The sequence below is a fragment of the Sander lucioperca genome, chromosome 15, assembly GCF_008315115.2.
Source record: "Sander lucioperca isolate FBNREF2018 chromosome 15, SLUC_FBN_1.2, whole genome shotgun sequence".
Lineage (NCBI taxonomy): Eukaryota > Metazoa > Chordata > Actinopteri > Perciformes > Percidae > Sander > Sander lucioperca.
This window is the reverse complement of record NC_050187.1, coordinates 21,911,849-21,933,080: the sequence shown is the minus strand read 5'-3', so window position 1 is coordinate 21,933,080 and position 21,232 is coordinate 21,911,849. Positions and strand designations below refer to the sequence as shown.

Below are 21,232 nucleotides of genomic sequence, written 5' to 3'. Positions count from 1 at the left end.
GTCAGCTCTATGCAAATAATGTATTCCCTGACAAGGTGTGCATATCATGTGTTGTTAATGTTCAAAGCAAGCATCAAAGCAACAGCACAAATTTGATTACGGTAGGTTACCTGTCTTATGCAAATAAGATCATGTTTTGTGTTTTTTTATCATGTTTTTGGCTTTTGTGAAACAGACTGTTCTGGCAAGCTGCATTTCCAATCCCCATAGCAAGAAAAGTGTTTATCCTTACATATGGAAAAAAAATTCACTTATTTCACTGAACCAAAAAGTCATTTCTTCAATTGATTGTACTACCACTCACTGGTTAGGTAATGGGCCTTGACCATGTGCATTTACACACTGCTGTCAGCCACGAGTGTCATATCCCACATGCAGTAAAAACACCATATTCCTCATCTAATGTAGAAGCACTGACATCCAAAGCACGTGAGAAGGCTCTTTTTCGCCAAAGGTTACGGATTTCTGTTAAGCAGAGCAAAGTGCAGAAAAAAATGGGACATTTTTTTCTATTTAATTGAGGCTCTCACATTAACTTCAAAGCGACAGACAAGTAATTCCCACTCTTTGCTGGAGTTCATTTTCCAAAGCTAAAACCTTGTCCTCTTCATTAAAAGCCCATCCCTCCTCATCCCCTTGAGCCTGTCGTGTTCAAACAGTGTTCTCATCTTCTTGCTAGGCTGGATTAATGAAATATTTGATAGTTAACGTCAAAATAAGGGAAAAGCCATGTGAACTAGGGACCACAGTAATTATCGCTAGGTATAATGAGGTAAGAAATGTTTTTTTCCTTAACTACAACCTATGCTGTACCGTGGTGCTTAAAAAAGTTGAAATCAATTTTACCAAGAGGAATCCTTGCAGCTTGCATTAAAATGCCCTAGTGTCCTCAGATACTTCTTGCTTCATCATTTTCATTGCGTCTTTAAAGATAGCCAAATAGATTTCAAGAAATGCCTCAGTGGCCATGGATTTTAATCTCAATTGTTATCTTGAAAAGTAAATGTCAGAAAACAGCAACCCGTTGACCAAGTTTCTCGTAGCAATGCATGGTAACAGTCAGACGTGTGTTTTTTCCTATGCATTAGTTCAGTCTTCCTCTCCTAGAAATATGTATCTCATTATATGTTCCCCTTTCAGCAGAAGTGATGAGCCTTTTCAAGCTAAAAGGCCTGTAATGGACACTTATTATTCACTGTAAAGACATGCACTGTGGTATTTCAGTTTACAAGCTCTTCAGCAAGCGTCTACAGTTATAGAGAGAAAGGTTAATTAGGTGAAGGTGCCCCAAATTGATTGATTGGCTGAACCACTCATGACTCTCTCAGTTCCCAATCAACACTCCACGAGCGGGTCCACGGACACGGCGACAAGAATTCAGGACTCTGTGAAGTAATACAAAAAATCTTGACTCGATATTACAGCTCCCCAGACAATCTATAATCTCGGGTCCAGAATTTCTTGTACTATTTTCAATTAAAAAAATATTCTGTTATTTACAGTATATCTGGATAGAAACATCAAGCAAAACTCGAACAAAACGAAAGAGTCGTACGGTTGAAGTCTATGAAGGGCAGGTAAAGAGCAAGGTGAAGTAGGTGTCATTTCCAAATATTCTGGCTTCACTTTACAAAATATAACTGGATACACACATTCTAATTCATTCCGCCATTGCTAATGTAAGAATGTCACCCAACCTCGGGTGGCCTCTAGCTCACCCAGTAAGAGCGTTTGCCCCATGTTGGTTGAATCCTACAGCGGCGCGGGTTCAAATCCGATCCGCTGCCCTTTGCTGCGTGTCATCCCCCATCTCTCTCCCCCTTTCCAGTCTATCCACTATCAATAAAGGGAAAATGCCCCAAAAAACAATCTTTTAAAAAAAGAATGTCACCCAACCTGAGATACTCACACCGACACATGGACATTGCTAGACGCACACACTTTTGTCAGAAAGAATTTAATAGAAAAAGGTTTATTTCTAAGCAAGTAGTTTAAAAACTGACAGTTCTTAACCTGACAAGTTTCTTCAAGTGGAAAAAATACAATGGCAAACGTGCATTTACAAGACTGGAATGTTTCTCAAAATGACAGCAGTAAGCTGTAGGGTCTGCTCATTGTTGGACGACTAATGGAGTACATGTGTTACAGATGAGGCTCTACATTGGTTTTGATCAAGTCAAGCTCTACTTGATCTGACCAAATTACCAGCAGTCGTCAAAATAACGATGTCCCCTTCTTATGGTGAATGGGTTTATTTTTTTTTAGGTCACAGTCACAAGTACGCTTTTATTAATATTCAATCTAAGAACTCTGAGAAGACTTTGTTGAAAAAAATGCTACAGTACAAAAGGACACAAAGTTATGGCATTCCATAAAACAATGTGACAGAAAAATCATGCGAGAGCCAAAACAAACCTCACAAAGCAAAATTGCTCTTGAATCAATAGTCTTTATCCTAAGGACCCTACGGGATGACAGTGAATAGACTCAGTGGCCTGAAATCAGGAAGCTCTATTTATTTATTTAAGTTTAGCTGAAAGCAGCAATTCATTTTATGCATTAAATCTCCATCTTGTTACATTTTGAATGTTTTGCTCTTTTTAGAGGGCAGAACACAACAGAAACTGACTGCTGTGATAAATCTGTTTCTTCTCCCTGTCTTACATCTACACCTGCAGCTAAACTGCCAGGTAATATTCAGGTGGACAAAGCTGTGATGTTCAGTGTCTTGGAAGCCAAGGTATAACGCATGTGGAGAAAAGGATTAGGCACCATTTTCACACATAATCTACAAGGGGTGTTTATTTTTTGTCTTCCTACAATCAAAGTGATAAAAACCGTGTGATGTTTTCACTTCAAATGCTTAATAAAAGATAAAACAAACAAAAAAACCTGCTAAGAAGTCCTTCTCTGCGTGCAGCTAACAGTTGGATATTGTTTTCATGCAGAGAAATAGACCGAGCCCCTCCAGCTACAAGATCTTTTAAGAGTCTGTCTCTCTGGACAAAAAACAGGAGCACGGGTCATTTATTCAAACAGCTTGAACCAATATTTACATTCAGAGCCAAAAAAGTAAAGAGTAAGCTTTCTTTTTGCCAAGAAAGTTCTGACAGCCTATAATTACATCTGATAAGCTTTGGCCAATTTCATGTACTTCAGCTACTGTATGAATATTCACTCCGTTTTAGATTAAATGTTACTATCACTGAAACACACTCTGAAAATGTCATTTTATAGCCATGTCTTGCTAAATCAACAAAGAAAATGTGAATTAATGTGCATTTCCCTTCACACAGATCCACCATCGCTGCGTTTGGAGCTTAGCGCCACCCGAGACAATTGTGATTGGTTTAAAGCAGGGACGTCACTAGGATTTAAAGACAGGGGGTGCTTAGCCCCCAGGGTATTTGTAACTTGCGTTTGCAAAATCTTTGCACTCACATCTTTTGTTACTATATTTGTTACTATATTAGAGCTACACTTATGTCAACAACCAGTCAAGAAACCAATATGTTAACAAGTAAAAAGTGACAGACATATCCTCTTCTTCCATTTCTACTCTGTTCAACAAAAGTTACTGTAATGTTAGCTTTTAGACACATCAAAGCTGCATGGGGGAATTTACTTAGGCCAGACTTTTCTCCTGATGAGTTCTTCTGTAGGCAATGACTTAAATGCTATCTGTCTGCTCATGTAAATGTGTGATAAAGTAATAGCATATTATGTGCAAATCCTCTCTCTTTAAGATAAGTTGTCCAAAGAATGCTATTTAATTACACTAATTAGTGTAACTGCGCTGTGGATTGGTTCAATCAGAGTGTCATTTTACTGTGTAGTTTGGCTTGCATACAGTATAACCCAAGAACTGGAATTTAAGGCCTACATTTAGGCAACATCTACATATTTATTTAATTTATCACAGCCAAAGAATGCAGAAAGTTAAGTTGGTCAGAATATAGCTAGCATACATAATAAATATAATGAAATAATTTAGACACGCTGTTGGATGCTATCCTCCTCTCCTACTCTTTCTTCAATGCCTAACAAATCTATCTCTTTCTCCCCCAGTGACCCTGTCTTTCTGTTTGAGCAGCACTGGTTGAAGCCTAAAAATATTGTAAACAAATTAATAATGTAACTAACTACACTGGTCGGACTGTTCAGCTCTGTTTCAGACCGATACCTCCGGTTCAGGCTGGTCCTCATCCTCAACACATGGCTTTTTCAGTCGCGGAAAATACTTTTCAATACTCATCTGGATTGAAGCAGCAAACATTCAGTGTAAGAGTAAAAAAATGACATAACATTATTTATATAAGTTTATTTGATTCATAGCTGCTACATATAGTGTTTTGACCTCGACAACCCAACTGCATTTTACCGCAAACTTGCGACTAGTTAACTTTCTAAAGCAGGCGCAATCGCTTGTTTGCTAAGAGTCGGGTCGGGACTCCAACATTAACACACTGACAACACTGCATTCAGAATATAAAATATTTTTTATAGCACTTTTTAATGTGTGATTGTGTAAAGGTGTTCACAAGATACCAACCTTTCGTGTACTTGTGAATTTTGCCAGCCGTCTTCTCTCGTTTTGATGGAGACAGACGATGTGTGCACAGAGGAAGGAGCTGTGTGTGTATCTGTGTGTGTGTGTGTGTGTGTGTGTGTGTGTGTGTGTGTGTGTGTGTGTGTGTGTGTGTGTGTGTGTGTGTGTGTGTGTGTGTGTGTGTGTGTGTGAGAGAGAGACGCGAGAGAGAGGAGAATAGGGAAAGGAAATGCAGCTAAACGAATACGCTGCGTGTTTTAAATAGCGTTAAAAAAAAAAGGAAACGCAGTATGTGGTGGCCAGTGTTGATTGTATGGCGCACCGTCACAAATTTGTCTGTGTGGGAAACAATGACTACTGACCTCAATCACGCCGGCTCCCTCAGAATCAAATGCCCTGCCAATCACTTGCTTTTCTTTCTCTCTGCTAAAATATCTTCAAATATCCATCTGCTCAATACATTGAAGGATACACCGGTACAATAGCATTAACAGGGACCCTATGACATTTAGTTTTCAGTGACAACAACATTCTATTGGGACTGATATTGTTTTAGAATACTATAGAGATAGGCTATATTATTGGCGATGAATAAAGAGCTGTGGATAGTTTGCTAGGTTAACTATTTCTTGTATTTCGCTCGTTCACTCTAGCTAGACTATTGTTTTCTATAGCAAACCAAAATATCCCCTTTCCTTTACCTCAAGAAAACGTAGCTAAAGGTAAGCAAGTCATTAAAGACAACTTACAATTTCACTCTGTATCACTCACTACGTGTAATCAATCTTCCTTCACCATTCATCTGCGTGCGTACCGGTGTGTGTGTGTGTGTGTGTGTGTGTGTGTGTGTGTGTGTGTGTGTGTGTGTGTGTGTGTGTGTGTGTGTGTGTGTGTGTGTGTGTGTGTGTGTGTGTGTGTGTGTGTGTGTGTGTGTGTGTGTGTGTGTGTGTGTGTGTGTGTGTTTTCATGCAGTAGTGAGTTCAGACCAAAAAGTTGAGACGAGATGAATCCTCCAGTTACTTGCAACGCTCCGGTCTGCAACACTCTGAAAGCTGCCAGTTCACACCAATGCAACAAGACAGTGCATCATCTTGATAGCACAACGACTCTTTGTATTTCTGTCTAACTTCTGACTTTTCATCTATTTTGTAGCTGGATATATATATATATATATATATATATATATATATATATATATATATATATATATCATTTGTTGCATCTAAATATGAATGGGGATACAGTTAGTGATAATGAGATGCTTGATACAGCTGCAGAATCTTTGATTCTCTGCTTTGTTTTAATGCCTCTTGGCTCTCTTCAGTAGCTATAACTCTCTACCTCGCTCGCCCACATACCATTACCTTGCACGTGGGCGCTCGTTGAGCCTCTAACACTGCCATTTCGACCAGCTGACAGTTGTAGAGTTAAAACAGACACACTACACACCGACACGCACAGATGAATGGTGAAGGAAGATTGATTCACTGTAGCTAGTGATACAGAGTGCACTGTAAAAAAAATAATTGAATATTGTTGTTCTTATTATTATTTAGGGGGGCTTAGGAACATTTTAGGGTAGCTTCAGCACCCCTAAAATAGGCCTAACGACGTCCCTGGTTTAAAGTGATGCAAACAACCCAGAGCCTTTTTTTCTCCTATCTAGGAGTGTATGTGTGAAGGGGCCAGACATTACTCGGCAGCGCTGTGGAGATAGGTCTGGCAAGCAAGACTACCACAAAAACTCAGTAAAGACTGTAAACTATGTTTTTTTCATCTTATTGTTTATTTGTTATTCTTATTGTCTTAAAATACACTGAGTATTGTGTTCCCTAATTAATTGTAAAATAGGTCACTAGGGCTGGGCGATATGGAGAAAATCAAATATCATGATATTTTTGACCAAATACCTCAATATCGGTACCGCAACGATATTGTAGTGTTGACTATTGGTGCTTTCACAAAATATGTACACAACGAGATTTTTGATAAATAATCATCAGTAATGTAGATATAATGACTAAGTGGGTAAAGGCAAATAATAGAACAGTTACACAGTCTGGTAAGTTCAGAAAATTACATAACTTTACTGTAATGCAGCCTTTAAAACCAGGAAAAGACAACACTTATGCCATATTACAATATGACGATATCAAAATCTAAGACAATATCTAGTCTAATATCACGATATCGATATAATATCGATATATTGCCCAGCTCTATAGGTCACACAAGGTCTGAGAGCCATTACATTAATTTGCATTGATTAAAGAATGAGTATTGTAAGAGCGTGGGGTTGTTTTATATTGTCATAAAATGTAGGAAACATTTTTTGCAAAGAATATGCTAGCAAGACAAAGCTATTTTTCAATGCATAATTACATTTCCCCAAAGTCTTCGATGTTTTATGAGCGCTGCTCATGTGGACACTAATTAGCAATATTAATATTATAATTGACTTGCTGTTTGGCATAAGACACACTTTAAGGAAAGTCTCAATAGAGACAAAGACTGAACACATCGGTCTGGTCTCATTAACACACATTTTTTAGAGCACAACTGCTGAGCATAACAGAGTAAACCATGGCGGTTATAAAAAACTAATAAAAACATACATTAATGTCCAATGAAGACTGGTGTGCCAGCTTAAGGTTATACAGTATATATGTTTACATTTTATAGATTAACCAGTCCTAGCTAGGGTGTAGGCACACTAATCACCAATTATTGTCTCTACTCACAATTGCTTATTCAGATTTTAACCCAAAACATGGTACACTCTGCGTGTTTTTGTGGTATAACCTGAGCAAGCTAAAACCACCCATAGATTGCAGCCCATTGAGAGAGCTGTTGCAACTATTACATAAAAATCAGACCACATCGTTCTGGTCCTCAGAAACCTCCATTAGCTACCCACTGCTTTCAGAATACAAATTGATCCTCCTCTTGGAATAAAAACGCTTTTAATGGCATTGCTCCATAGTATATATCAGACCTGCTCTCAGTTTATAAATCCATTAGATCTCTCAGGTCACAAGGCACCAATCTCCTTCATGTTCCAATAGCATGTCCAATGTCCGGTGAGATTGCATTTAGTATTTATACACCTACAGAATGGGACAGCATGTCCTGCACTGAGTGTACACTTGCACCAACAGTGTGGCTACTTAAAAGCAATCTTAAAACCCCTCCCAGCCTTGTTGTTATACATTCTCAACCTATATCCCATTCAATTAATAAATTATAAGTAATAACTTGTAGTTACTTAGATTTCTGCAGGCTAAGGAGTGAGTACACGTACAGTATGTACTATATGTGATGTTTTATACCATTCATACATATAGCTATAAAAAGTAAGTATTCCACATATTTTTTGCTGTATGCACCACAATGACTGCCGCTGTATAAGAACGATGTGGGCCACATAGGGCTTTAACCCAGGAAACGTGTGTTCGTTCCTCTGGAGTGTGTTTTAATTCAAACCCCAAACCTTTTCCTAAACTTAACTAGTCGTTTTGGTGCCTAAACTTAACTTGTATGCTGGTCAGGTATTGTATAAGCAGTACTGTCTGGGGCAAAGTTATCAACGGTCAAATTAAAAGACAGAATGATGATCAGATATAATCGCAGTTTATATCTCAGTCAGACATTCAAATAGAGGTGTAGTTTAACAACAAGCACAAGAAGGATTTGCTCCTACACCAAAACAGTTAGAGTAGATACGGTGGCGTGACTGAAAATACTAACTTTTCATGAAAGATGTTTACCAACTTTAGACACTTTGACTCATATTTTCAAGTTTTATTTAGTAATTATTAAGAAATATCACAAACCAAAATGTTGGCCAGGAGATTGTGATACTGGCACATTAATAAATCTAATTGACTGTCAATCAACCAGTTAGAACTGATTTTCTTACCACATGTCCCAAATGTTTGTGCACATCTGACTTGTTTCACTGTCCGTTCTGTTAATTTTAATCAACAGCTGAGTCTATGTGAAGAGGTTGGTTAGGCCGACTCCAGGCCAAAAAACTTCCCCCCAGCTACTTTTGTTAATGCCTGGTGCTTTAAGGCCACAAATGTGTCATTATTTTAAGGAAACTGTACACATTGTGTGGTGAAAAAAAATACCTAACAGCTTTAGGTTATCTATGACTTAAAACATAATCAGTGAAATGTCACCCTGGAATCATATATCATGCTCCCACGACCTGTGATTGCCTTAAAGCTTCATGGCATTGTGTGCATATTACTATTTTTAGGCTTGGGATAGAGAGAGCTGTGTATGTGTGCGTCTGTGTGTTTGAGTGTGTGATATGAGAGAGAGAGAGAGAGAGAGAGAGAGAGAGAGAGAGAGAGAGAGAGAGAGAGAGAGAGAGAGAGAGAGAGAGAGAGCTTGAGAATTTGGAGATGTTTTATTGGTGAAGTGTGTGTGTGTGTGTGTGTGTGTGTGTGTGGGGGGGGGGGGGTCTTATGTGCTTCAGGATTCATCCCTCTGAGACTAAAATTCTTCACATGCCTCAGTCAGTTGCCTTGGGTCTTGTTTTTTATTTTATTTTTTTATTTGTTAAGCGTAACCTAGATGTTTGGAATTATTCGAAATTCTGAATGTTAAAATGTATAGATTCCAGCTCCAGCATCATTAGACCACACATGATTGCTTTCATTTAAAGCTGCATTAATCATTATTTTATGTTAACAATAGATCAAATGACTATGGGTAATGTGAAAGGGGTTGATGTAGTGACAAACCCATAGATCATTGTTACCCAACCATGCAATTCCTGTCAGCTTTTTAGTGTCTTTCAGAAGTTTGTTTTGGCTTTACAGCCCCCAAGATGTTTTGATTAACTCTCATTGCACTCATCAGCATCCTTTAAAAAAAAAAAACAACTCTAAAATCCACTGTAAACTACCTGCCCAGCACCAACAACACAAAGACTAACCTAGCCACTAGCTGAATAAAGTGAAGCATTTAGCAGCTAAAGAGCCAAGTATTTACCTCAGTTTGTAGAGACCAAAACAGAACAAAGAGGCGAGTAAATATTGGACTCTGAATTAATTTCTAATGTTGCTCCATGTCTGCTGGATGCATAAATAAGCAACACATTTGCCACAGCCACTTCAGAATGTGATATTACAGTATGCCAATTTGTGTTTACAGTTCATTGAACTGCCCCCAAGTGGCCAAAAAATCAATGAATTTAAGTTTAAAAATAGGTCTAAAAGAACTTTTTTTTAAACATTAAAATTATGATGTGCCTTTTACAGTTACATTTCCAAAATGACAAAATGTGTTTTGCTATAGTTTTGAACCATCTTAGCAAGATTTAAATTTCGAAACTTCAAAACCTTTCTGTAACGAGAAATACCCAGATATTCAAAACAGACTCTGATTTTGTTACATCACTAAACAGCCCCTCCAAACCACCCCATATTTTCACAGGGCTCACTGTTGAGGTTTTGAATCTAATTAAATCTTTTGTGTAACACATTTCACAATAGGGCTGGACGATTTTGGCTAAAATCATAATCACGATTAATCGAACAAGTTACCTCGATTACTGAACGATTATTTAAAAAAAATTCTTTTCTTATACTGTAAATATGTTCATGGTTATTTTTTCTAATGAAAGAGTGCATAATCCTATCTTTGTGATTCTAAAATAAGGAAACAACACACAGATAGCAATTAATGCTTATTTATAAAATATTTCAAACAACTCAACTTAAATTACAACAGTAGATTTAACAATGAAATAAAAACGTCTTATAAAAAAGTAATTTCAGTTTTAATGTAAAAAATAAGTCCTTCATAAGATTAACGGGAACCTGTGGTTAACTGTCTTTTCGGAGTTAAACTCCACAAGCGTGTCCTGCGGCTCGCCGGCCGTCTCACACACACACACACACACACACACACACACAGCAGTGCAGCAGGCAGAGGCGGGGTCTGTTCTGAGTATAATAAAGCCCCGTCTGTGTTGAGCAAAACATTACGTGAATTACTACGAGAATGGACGTGCATTTAATATAGGAAAAGTGCACAAGTATTAGCATCATTTGTTGTTGTTGTATGTGGCGCTAAGGTCTAGTGACGATGCTATAAAGACCGTTGCCGTGCTTGCGTCGCTCCCTTACCCCTCCTACCAGTCCCTATGGCCACTTGGCCAGTGGGAATGCAAACGGGAAAAAAGATTTTGGGGGAGAGTAGTTCTTAGAACTGCTTAGAAGTGTACTTTTCCTCTAAAAAGTACAAGTACTATCCGATCGGAAAGCACCTATGGTCGCAGACTGGACGGGGCGGAGTCACGTGACTACAGGGGGGAATACACTTTTCAAGACGTGACATGACATGTCCTCTGGAGGACATATCCACATCACCGCTCCGTGGATTATTATCACAGAAGCCTGTCTGAATACACTCACCGGACGGCACCTAGCAGCTAACGGCTAACGGCAATCAGCTAGCAGGGCAAGCTAGCTACCGGCAGGATCGAGACAGGGACCAGGTCACCAGAGTAGGTGAATTTAAACAATGTCTGAGTTGAAAACGCATCTTGTTGACACGTAAGGGCCCTGTTCATGTGGCCCATACATATTAATTGCATTTTATGTCTGTTAAGAGGCACAAAGGCACTCTAAAACTTGCCCCAACCACTGCCGTTTTAGCTCAGTGGACGCTTTTACACGTAGCTGCAACTTCTCCATGTTACCTGTACTGATTCGGGTCGGGTTTTTTTACGGTGGCCGACAGGGGCAAACGCCCTGCAGCTTAAGAAAACACACGCAAATAGACAAAACACAAGCAAATTAAGAAAACAACTTCATTAATTTGACAACATTATATGTGCAGCATTCAGCAAACGCACTGCAAATACCACAACACAACCAAATACATAAACGCACTGCAAATAAAAAACGATGCAAAAAGAAAAGCACGCAAACCCCGAAAAAAGAAGCGATGCAAAAAGAAAAACAACTTCATTAATTTGACAACACATGCACAGCATTCAGCAAACGCACTGCAAATACAACAACACAACCAAATAGATAAACGCGCTGCAAATATGAAACGATGCAAAAAGAAAAGCACACAAACCCAGAAAACAAATGCAACAAAAAAACGCTGCATCCAGATTACACAACGGAAGTTCTCCAGACCTCTAGAGGGAGCAGCTAGTGGAACAGCTTGATTTTCGACCCCACGGGGGGAGAGAGAGAGAGAGCGCGAGAGAGAGAGAGAGAGAGAGAGAGAGAGAGAGAGAGAGAGAGACTGTAAATATTAAGTCTATGCTTGAGATATGTTTTCTCTCGTTTGGTGGGTGTGTCTCAGGTCACAGGTGGTACTCAATCAGCAGAGACGTCTGTAACCTCGTGGTGATAAAACATTTAAAACTGCATCAGCGTTTAACGTTGACGTTTGTTTTTCATGTTGCAGGTTAACCACCACTGTTGATTAATGGGTACATAAAGCACTCAACATATGTATATCATTGTTAAAAATGTCACCAAATAGCGTTAAAGGCCAGTTTTTACCGTTTTAGTCGTTTAGTGGGTTTTTTAACGCAATTCGGTGATGACGTCACGTTGGGGAGACGTGCTTCAGCCTAGTACTAGAACTATGGTGACTGACTGGGATGAGGAAGAGGTGGAAGAGGTGTTTTTACTGTCTGTGAATAGCACCGAGTGAAAGTCAATGTTTTCTTTATATTTAGTGACAGTGATCATGTCGTTAGTTCAGATAAGTACTGGTAATCTAGCTAGATCTAGAAATAGAAGGCATCATGCTAGCTATGGGCTAACTTGCCAGTCAGTCCCACCTGTGAAATCCCCCGACGTTGTAAACACATTTTCGATTAGATATCTCACGTTTTGATGGTAGCCTACTAGCTTCAGTAACAACATATTTGCCTAGTGTTTATTTATTACTTGGATGGGGATGCTGTTCGGCTTTTCACAAGTTTAGACAGCTACCTAAAGCTACGCCGACGTTTTGCTAACGTTAGCGCAACAGCGTTAGCCTAGACGGCTAGGTAAATATTACGACTGCCTTCGTTGTTTCCTATATCTGCGTCCACGTTGTCAACATAAGACATTATTTTGTACCATAATTGTATTGAATGAAATGTTAGGCTTTGCTCCTACGAGATGGGTGGGTTTTTGTTAGCTACGTTACACACAAAGTTAACTGGCTATAGTTAGCCTGTGCTAGCGGAATTAGCTAACGTTGCGTAGCCAGCCAGCAGCTTCGGCAGTAGTTCCGGCGAGCTAACCACGACAGCTAACACATCCACAAGCATCTCTATTTCAAACATCACTGCAGATTGACTGCTTTTAGCAGCAGAGGTTGATTGTGGGCGACAATACTGCCGTGGTTAGCTTACAGAAACCACTGCCGATTGCCGAAGTTGCTGGCTGGTTACGCAACGTTAGCTAATTCCGCTAGCATACAGGCTAACTATAGCCAGTTAGCTTTGTATGTAGCTAACAAAAACCCACCCATCTCGTAGGAGCGAAGCTTAACATTTCATTCAATAAAATGATGGTACAAAAGGAGCACTAACGCAACATGTCTTATGTTGACAACGTGGATGCAGATATAGGAAACTCCGAAGGCAGTCGTAATATTTACCCAGCTAGCAGTCTAGGCTAACGCAGCTGCGTCGGCGTAGCTAGCTGTCTAAACTTGTGAAAAGCCGAACAGTATCCCCGTCCAAGCTGTGTTTCACTTTCCCTCAAATATTATTATACACATAATAAAGACACATGGACTCGGTCGAGACCAAAAGCCATATTTTGCAACACCAGTGGCACAGACCGAGCCCATAGACAGTGAACAGAGATGGGGCTTTCGTCTGTCGTCTCCCCAACGTGACGTAGTGCAATGCATTGTGGGGGAAAAGAGAATCATTGCAAGCTGCTGTAAAATAGTACTACTTTTTCGTATTTTATTCCGTTTGTGATATCCATTGTATTTGATGTTGTTGGGTAACAGTTTAAATGTTTATTACCAACAAGCAAATTGCACAAATTCATAAGAAAATAAACCCTGCAACATGGGCTTTAAGCCACATGAGAGGGTTTAATTTTGAAGTTCGAAATTACTGAGTATAGGCCTCCTCAAGTGTAATATTGTGATTATACAACAACGGTTACCAACAAAATAAGTGATTAATCTGTATTCATATTGTGGAGCAATTCGCTCTTTAAATACAAAAAACAGACAGGATGTATAGTCCCTCCCTGTTTAGTAAACCAGCCAATTTACCGTGGGATTTATCAAAATTAATAAATCCCACCTGCACATATAAACACATACAGCAAAAATCAAGCTGTTCCACTAGTTGCTCTAGAGGTCATCGTTTCATATTTGCAGCGCGTTTATCTATTTGGTTGTGTTGTGTGTCTTTGCAGCACGTTTATGTATTTGGTTGTGTTGTGTGTCTTTGCAGCGCGTTTTTCTATTTGGTTGTGTTGTGTGTCTTTGCAGTGCGTTTATCTATTTGGTTGTGTTGTTGTATTTGCAGTGCGTTTGCTGAATGCTGCGCATGTGCTGTCAAATTAATGAAGTTGTTTTTCTTTTTGCATCGCTTCTTTTTTCGGGGTTTGCGTGCTTTTCTTTTTGCATCGTTTTTTTATTTGCAATGCGTTTATGTATTTGGTTGTGCTGTGGTATTTGCAGTGCATTTGCTGAATGCTGCACATATGTTGTCAACTTAATGAAGTTGTTTTCTTAATTTGCTTGTGTTTTGTCTATTTGCGTGTGTTTTCTTAAGTTGCAGGGCGTCTGCCCCCGTCGGCCACCGTAGTTTTTTCTATCGAAAGTACTCGCGTAGCTATAGCGCTCAAGATTAACGTAAAAATTGACCGGAATTCTCCTTTAAGGGGAAAGTACATTAACACACAGTGGGCGGCCGCGGAAATATTAATAGGATTAAAAGACCGAAATAACCGACTTGGTAAAATGACGTTGGTTATAGGCTCTGACTTTCGGTTATGATTATTTTTCGATTAATCATCCAGCCCTATTTCACAATATTTCAATAATTCATTAATCATGAAGTGCATATAGAAGTGAGGTTACAGAGGGTCCATGCAACCGTCTTGCATGGTAAAGATACAGAACATATACCATATCCTGCCACTCCAGCCACAGATAAATACTCTTGCTGAAGTGTGAAATTAAAACATGGCCACACTGTTTATCGGTCCACGCCTAGAAATGGTGCAGCCAACGTTTAGTCAAGCTATTATCATAGTATGATCATTCACATCCTTCCTCTCTATTTGCATTCTGTACAGCAGTATTTATTTGGAGCTGAGGCAAATATGAATTCATGCAAATCAAATTTCAATCAGCAAACACATGGACACCTGCAAACTTCCTTACAAATGATAGAAAAAATATTCTGCATATCTGCTTCTCTCTAACAGTTTCCCCTTCAAAGCTTGAGCTGTCAGTGGTTCCTTGAGCAAAAATGAAAAATTCCTTCCAAGGGCAGCTGTTAAATGAAAATGACATTTAATGTTAACTTACTGATGCAGTGGTTTGATCCTGCTCATTAGATGAACTTTAACTGAAGGGCAAGTAAACAACAAAGAGCTATCAGCCTCTATCTAATTATTGATTCACAGGGCAAGGGGCCCAAATATCAACAGCATGATAACCGCTCAATTATAGCTTTTGCAGCTGGTGTAATTGGCAAGTTGCTATTGTAGTTTGCCACTCTTATTAAAATGGGCAATTCAATAAAGGGGAAACACTATTATGCAGCCTCTTTATTACTTACAGACATACCTGCTGAGGGTTTTATATGGAGGAAAGGTTACACATGGCTTACAGTATACACACAAAGCTAACACATGCACATCGTGGAGCTAACCAGCACACTGTTGACCACTGCCCTTCTCAAAGACACTTAGGTAATCATTTTTGAAGCAAGAAAGTTCATTTTAAGACTCATATTTTCTCAGAATGACCTTTGATTCCAATCAGCCCAGCATTCTCAAACATATTTGTCTAACACTTAAAGTTTCCTACTCTCTACAAGACACAGCTGCCCAGTCAGCATTAGTTATAGTGCACATTCAGAGGCTTAACAAAAGGGTGAAAGCACAGGAGCTGAGGAACAAATTGCCCTTTAGGATTCTGTTGCGTTCTACTGTAGATTATCCGACTGTGCTCCCTACAACAATAAGGTCCGTGTGTTAACTAAATCTTAAAGAACAGGATCCAACATATTAACACAGAAATAAAATACTTCATTAAGCTGAAGAAGAACAAAAAAGTTATTTAAGATAAGGGGTGCTGCGTGGACAGAACTAGTCATTGTGTTTGAGAGTGACAAGAAGAGAGAGATGAAGCAGCGGGAAAGAACAAGAGAAGGAAATCCCAGAATAGATCTGTAGTGCGTCCATATGCTTAGTTTTTCCTATTCAAATCAAGTTCCATTTTCCATTAATTGTGAGACGATTGGTGTTGCCACATTGAGATAACTTGAAATCATCTTCTCCCTTAATGCTTCAGTGGGGACTTTGACACAGATTTCTGCTACACCTGCCAGCCATGACGGTTAGTCAAGTCTACTAAGACCTAATGCAGCTACAAGCTTTTGGCTATAAATTTACAACACCTTAAAGCAGCCATATTATGCTCATTTTCAGGTTCATAATTGTATTTTAAGGTTGTACCAGAATAGGTTTACATGGTTTAATTTTCAAAAAACACCATATTCGTGTTGTACTGCAGTGCTCTCTCTCACTGCTGCAGATCCTCTTTTCAGCTGGTCTCTGTTTTAGCTACAGAGTGAGACCTCTTTTCTTCTTCTTCTTCTGTACTATCTTTGATTGCACTGCACATGCCCAGTAGCTCAGATGTAGATCATGTCAGCTAGCTAGCTCCATAGACAGTAAAAGAAAGGCTGTTTCTACAACTTTGGTCAGTTACAAGGCAGGATTAGCTGGGAGACTTCTAAATGAGGGCGCACATGTAAGTAGTTCTTTTGTAGATTATGGTGAACTTGAGTGTGTTGTAGCAGTGCTTTGCTATTGAGAACGAGGTAGCATGCTAGCGTTAGCATGCTAGCGTTAGCCATAGCGTTAGCATGCTAACGCTACGAGCTAATGGTTGTGGTTAGCCTGCTCATTTCAGCTTGTGACGTCACAAGCCGTGCCGATTTTGAACAGCTCACCCAGAGACTGAAGGCAGGACACATTCAGAAACCGTATCTCACTCTAAACAGTATGGGTGGATTTTTTTCAAAGTTTGTATGTGTGTGGAAGCACCAGAGACACAACATAACACCCCAAATCCCAGAAAAAGTGATTTTTTCATAATATGGGCACTTTAAAGGAACACGCCGACTTATTGGGAATTTAGCTCATTCACCGTAACCCCAAGAGTTAGACAAGTCCATACATACCCTTCTCATCTCCGTGCGTGCTGTTAACGCTGTCTGACGGCTCCAGCGGCAGCAGGCCAGCACAGAACATACAGGTGAATGGTTCCAGCAATCCTACTGCTCCGAATAAGTGACAAAATAACGCCAACATGTTCCTATTTACATGTTGTGATTTGTAGAGTCACAGCGTGTACAAAAAACAATGTAACATGAGACACAGCCATCTTCTAACCGTAAACAAACCGGGAACCATATTCTCAGAAGGCGAAGCTCTGCTACTTCTGCTACTTGGGCGGAGTGATTTGCTTTGCAGCAAACCTGTCTGAGAATATAGTTCCCGGTTTGTTTACGGTTAGAAGATGGCTGTGTCTCATGTTACGTTGTTTTTTGTACATGCTGTGACTCTACAAATCACAACATGTAAATAGGAACATGTTGGCGTTATTTTGTCACTTTTGTCACAATTTGGAGCAGTAGGATTGCTGGAACCATTCACCTGCATTTTCTGTGATGGGCTGCTGCAGCTGGGGCCGTCAGACAGCGTTACAGCACGCACGGAGATGAGAAGGGTATGTATGGACTTATCTACTTCTTGGGGTTACGGTGAATAAGCTAAATTCCCAATAAGTCGGCGTGTTCCTTTAAGACCAAGCTGATGAAATGTTGTAATCTCGATCTGAAGGTCATAGCAGTCCTTCCAAAATGAAAAAAGTCCTCTGAATCTGAATCTTTACTGCCTGTGTTTTGACAGTTTTACTGTAATTTTCATTGTGACCGGTACAAGTCTGCAGCTGTCCGCGGAGGCTGAAAGTATGACTTAGCCTCATAGACGGATGAACTGGGAATCAGTTGCCCGATTGTCAGTTAAGAGTTAATGATCAGTTAACGAGGGTCGGATATCGTTCAGAAAAAAAAATAAATCTAAATTAGCATCCTTATTTGTCATCTCAGTGTTATCCTTTAAATATAAGTAAAATGCAATCAATTCACATGTCTAAGCATGAACTGATTTACTCTATATAATCCTTTTAAGTTATAAATCAACACAAAAAAAATGTAATTAACACTTTTACAGGAAGTGGCAGCAAATTTGCAATGTGTAATACCTAAGTGAGGAAAATATTCAATGCTGAGCTGAGAGTGCAATCCAACTACAGCCGCCACTTGTAAAGTTTTGCACAACTTTTGTCAACTTCCATGGCACTCTTAAGAAGTTACTCTTATTTGTTTGACTCCTCAGACAAATTCCTTTGTTTCTCCTTTGTGGTTGCTATTTTCCTTTCTCCCTCCCAAAAAAAAAAAAAATGTGGGCTTGATCACTTCTACCTGACACAGACCACAGGCAGCCATTAATGCTTGCTACTTTTTTTTGGGTGTGACACCTCTCTGTTACTTCTTTATTTCCCAAAGCAATGGAGGATCTGTCTCTCTCACCAGCCCTGGACAGAATACTGCAGAGCATTGCAATTTCACGCACTCACGACAGATAAATCTTTCTGCTTGGCTGGCCATGAATCTTCTAGGGCTGAGTGGCCTCACAGTGTGGCACTGTTGCACCTGATGTTAGAGAAGCTGCACCCTTTGAATCTTGGGATGCACCTGCATTGCTTGGAAATCCGTTTTTATTTGTATGCCACCAAGGGTACAATTAGAGAATTGGGTTTTGAAAAAGTGTTATTTTGTTGATATAATTGTAATTCTTCTCTAAGAAAGTGAAAATAAACAAAATTGAACTGACTACATTAGTTTGGACTTGTACTAAACTATCATTAAAATATTAGGGGTGCACAATTCAGAAAATGTCACGATTCGATTCAATATCGATTTTTAGGCTCAAGATTCGATTCAAAAATTGAGTTTCGATTAAAAAACGATTCTCGATTAAAAAAACGATTCAAAGTATGTAAATGTAGGTACTTTTCCCATGTGATTGCAATAGACATACAATACAAAAAATGAAATGTTTTTTTTTTTTTTTTAAATATAAATTGATTTTGGAATTCTATGAATCGATTTTGAATCGGTAGAGCTTGAATCGCGTTACGAATATGAATCAATTTTTTTGCACACCCCTATAAAATATCACATTAGATGTTATAATATTTTTGGATTTACTCGAGAGTAAATCCAAAAAATGCAAAAATATAACATCTAATGTATACATTAGACTACATACTATCAGCCTTTACTGTGAGGCCATCTCTGTAACCTTCAACAAATGAACCTTTAGTTTCTTTCCATGCTGGCGTCAACCCTCTTCCATACCCCTCAATCATCAGATGCTATCCTACTGAGCGAGCCATGACAATGGGCTGCCTATGGAGCAGGACACAGGCAGAATATCAATGGAGTCTGGCTGGCCTGAGCCACGCTACTCTTCATCTCTCATTTCCCAAATGTGAGCCTCTGGAAAGAACTGGCCTAAACCTAGACTGATGAAGACATCAGTGCTTTTTAAGTATTCCCTGCACACTTTTACCCAAACCTGTAGCTGATGGGAACTGTAGTACACATTGAATAAAATAGAATCATAAAAGACAAGAGAAAGAAGATTCTTGGTGGTCATTATAATCAGCACTAATCACATAATATCAATAAATTCCATCTCACTGATTGAAACCAGCTAGATGAATACCCATCAGTCTGCAACAACCTACAATCACAGAAATACCGTCAAATCAAAATGTGTGCCAGGTTTGAGCATTAATTGTGTGCTATAGTCCTCAGGGAGATCTAAAACTTTAACTTGAATACATGTGGAAGTCCAAGTCAGACTGCACTGAACTGATGTTCAATGTAGCACAGGGGGTTTTATTATTCATGCCACTCAATAATAAACTAATTACAATGGCTTTTGGGCTATACATTTGGCCTTCTGTTGCGTTCTATTGTACAGTATAGATCGATAGACTGAAGTTCAAGGCATTAGACAATGCTTTACTATGTGGTACAATAAAATGAGCTGTCTGTGCCCTCAGTTTGGTCTGGATCATGTGCACTCTATATCATCAACTCAAGTCTATTTTAAAGTATTTTCTCAGGATTTACTGCATTTTTAGTGAACTACAAATCGTAAAATTCTTTAAAGCTGATGCAGAGACAGTTTGCTCTATAAATGAGCATTATGAAATTCTCATTTTCTTTACAGAATAAATTGCATACTCTTCAGTGTTTTATTAGTGTTGTCCGTTAGTTGAGAGTGTCCTATCTGAAGCAACTCCATGTGAAACATCGTATGACAAGAAAGATGTCTCCCTTGGCTTCTGGCGTGGGGCGAGCTCAAAATGATAGCACTGTCTTAGTCAATCCAAATCACATGTGTTTCTAAATAGTGGCAATCTGAAAGAAGAAAGCTCACACCGAAATTATTATCCATTTCCCGATCAGAGTAGGTCGAGGCATTTTATAACAGCTTTGACAATGCTACCACACAAGCAGGAAGCAGACTAATACACGTTAAGTACTGATCGTGGTGCACATAATGCAAATTGCCTTGCCTTCATGCGTATGGAGTGTTGTTTCTTTAGAGCGCTTGAGTAAACTGACGTGTTAAGCGCGTGAAATAAGCTACCGTGCATGGTGCCTGGATAAAGCCATAGAACGTGCAATGTGATGGATAAAACTGTGCCTGTCAAATATATGTAGATTTCGATTATATTATTCACAAGGATTGCGATGGCACCTGCGCGTAACAGGCTCCGATAAAGGATGGCATTTTCCAAATACCAACTGCTATGTGTTGGAAGTGGATGCATTTGTCTGACATAACTTCACATAATGTAATATAATGTAATCCCAACAGCCAAAAAAAAACTCAGTATTTAAAAATGTTCTCACCTCAGGGACGCACCCGATGTATTCCAAGTGCACCAAAGGTCATTGCGCAAATATTCAGAGGACAAGATGTAGGAGTGATGAGAAGTAGGTTAGGCTGCACAATACCTAATCCAGTTCTAAGTGTCCTTCAGACGTCGTCAACCCTATAATCTTCAAAGCGAAAGGGGTCGGAGCCTCCCGGGCGCTCAGAGCCTTTTTATAATCTCACCACTGTCAATGTATGCGTGTGGCTCACTTTCTCTTGCGCAGCCGGTTAGACAAAGTTGTCCGCTTTTTTACCATTAATGCAGGCGACCCTGCACAGAGATGTTTACGTTTTCCAATGAAAAAGTGCAATAGGTTGGCTCGGTCTTCAGCGAGAAAGCCCGTTTACCATTCCTGACAGATGGCAAATCCAAAAACCCGCCGAAAAGATTCACACATCATCTAGCGGGATGTGG

General features: G+C 39.4%; 1 protein-coding gene across 13 annotated transcripts in view; it reads right to left on the bottom strand.

The window, feature by feature from the left end:
* LOC116055092 (protocadherin-15-like) overlaps positions 1-21,232 on the bottom strand; it is a 245,948-nt gene extending 224,716 nt beyond the window's left edge. For 4 of the 13 annotated variants that reach the window (XM_035991965.1, XM_035991966.1, XM_035991967.1 and 1 more), the window contains exon 1: positions 20,793-21,227. The gene's annotated coding sequence lies outside the window, so the exon portion shown is untranslated. Of the gene's footprint in view, positions 1-20,792 lie in introns of all 13 variants that reach the window. The other 9 variants (XM_035991968.1, XM_035991969.1, XM_035991970.1 and 6 more) reach the window with 5 other exon arrangements.